At 37.6% G+C, this 2,292-nt stretch overlaps 1 long non-coding RNA gene across 1 annotated transcript; it reads right to left on the bottom strand.

Moving 5' to 3' along the window:
• Nucleotides 1–286: 286 nt before the first annotated feature.
• LOC123117759 (uncharacterized) lies at nt 287–768 on the bottom strand. Its single transcript, XR_006457506.1, has 3 exons — nt 738–768; nt 546–636; nt 287–445 (listed from the first exon to the last, which is right to left on the bottom strand). It is a non-coding gene; the product is annotated as an uncharacterized lncRNA (long non-coding RNA).
• Nucleotides 769–2,292: the final 1,524 nt, after the last annotated feature.

Raw genomic sequence — 2,292 nt, 5'->3', positions numbered from 1 at the left:
TAATTAGCATTTGGAAACATGTCGAGAAAACATGTAATGTTGTTGGACTATTAAGTTCAAGTATGTTGGATGCTATATGTTCATGGATTTAGCAATACCATACACACATGTTTACACAATTAAAATGAAGGGCAGTGCATCGTTTCTCTTACTTTCATAGTTTAGAAACAACAGCTGGAGGTTACGCAAGAGTGTCCCCATGCCCCAGCTGCCCCTTCTGCTAGAAATAACAGTGGTAAGTAAGAAACGTAACAAAAATTAAGCATGAACTCGTATGTATACCTGCAAGTCTGCAGCCAAAAGCCTTGACACACAAGAACAACAATAATAGCGAACCTGCTCGAGTCTGGGCATATACACTTGACTTCACATGCAAATCTATTCACTATATTTTTTTACCCATAAATCGCTCTTCATCATCTTCTTATTTCTCCATGAGCTATGTCTGCATGACCAATCCAAGTTCACCACCTCTGTTAATGACAGATCCAACTCACAATCCCCCTTCCACTTCCACCAACACACTTAAAATTTCGAACACTTACCGGTGCACTTGTCTTCCACAGCTCATTAAAGTGGAACCTTAATATTTACATGGTGTAATGCAACTTCTCGAACTTCATCCTGGCTCATTAACTCCACCATAGAAGCACAAACACAAAATAATGATTATACTATGTAGAACAAAGAACAAAAATGACTTCACATGCTAAATAATGATTCTGACAAGGACATACTGTTTTGAGAAGCTGATCAATACTCGTAAGATCTGCAGTAGGTACAGCCGTATAGATGTTGTAGAAGTTGATGTACTTTCTGAAGCTTCCCCAAAGATATCACTGTCACTCACCAGGGCAATCAACATAGCCTATTGAACACATTGAAATGTCACGTTCAGTATTGATAAATTGAGAATTATTTATTTACAACTCGTGCAAGGTACTTTGTTCAGTTTTCCTCATATTGATAAGGAGAGGAGCATATAGTGTTACTTAAATATTTCAGTCTTAGAGCTAGTCTCACAAAAGTTATGGACTTTTTACACCATGAGACAGATACTTACTTAGAAGCTATGCGACACGATGATTGGATATGCGCCATAACTCACCTCACCACAAAGTTCTTCAAAGAAACTCTTTACATCTAATTGAGTAACCTGCAGAGAAAACATGTAAATTGCAATTAAACATCTGATTTGATTGTGGTGTCTTGAAATAAAAAAAATGTAAGATGAGAAAATGAAAGACAATACGATGTCAAAGTAGAACATGAGTGTGTACCTTCTTATCCATATTTTACAATAAACCGTTTATAGGACCATTTCTTTCTAATCCTCCATCTACAGGCTAGGAAGAATAGGATATTGTTGTTAGTATTGTGGATAAGTAGAATAGAGCTGGCAGAAGGTGAAACATCAAACAACCTACCACCGGAAGAATTTCTGGATTCACAGGTAAGATAGTTCTCTTTGAAGGAAAGACTCTAACAGGGTAGAACCCAAGCATTGTGCTACCAAGGTTAAGTGCAGCTCTAGCACCCGCTATATTAAATGTGCCATGTATCAAACCATCAATTAACTGCTGAAAAATGTAGCATCTGAAGATATAATAATACCTTCTGCACCGAACTCGATAAATGCAAATGTATCAGCAAATCTTTCGTCGGTCACCTAACATATTGTCAAAATTATTAGATCTAACATGCACCCAAGAATATAGCTATGCACACTAAGACAATCGTCAATCACCCACGGTATGGTCCGGTTCAGAGACATAAACGGTTCGTAAAATGCTGTCTGGCCTCCTCATTCACATAAAAAATGGATCTTAGTGCACAGGAAATAAATCTTCACCTGAGATTGAAGAAAGAAAATATGACGAGCTCACCTTAGACCTGACCTTGCCTTGAAGAGAGACGTGTCGATGGCCGAACCAATAGAATTCCAACAAAGAAATGATGCATTTTTTTGATTACTAATTGAGCATCTCTGCGGTTAAAAGGTCCCAGGCTCCTACTGTATTCATCGGCCACGGAAAACTGAATTCGCTAACTGAATCACATAAATAGAAAGCGCTTGCTCAAGGGTGGTACTTAGTACTAACTTTCCCATAATACCTAATAATAAAATCAAATAGGCATTGCACCAATGGGAATAAACTGAGAAGATGCGCGCATATTAATAGGATATGGAACAAAGATGTTTACTAAATAATATTTAGGCCAAGAAAGCGGTATAACAGTATCATTTAGCCTCAATAATTAGTGTTACCATCTATTCAGAACAGTACCCAG

The sequence above is a fragment of the Triticum aestivum genome, chromosome 5B (assembly GCF_018294505.1).
Source record: "Triticum aestivum cultivar Chinese Spring chromosome 5B, IWGSC CS RefSeq v2.1, whole genome shotgun sequence".
In the NCBI taxonomy this organism is placed as follows: domain Eukaryota; kingdom Viridiplantae; phylum Streptophyta; class Magnoliopsida; order Poales; family Poaceae; genus Triticum; species Triticum aestivum.
Note: the sequence above shows the minus strand (reverse complement) of the source record. Positions and strands in the feature narration are given on the sequence as shown.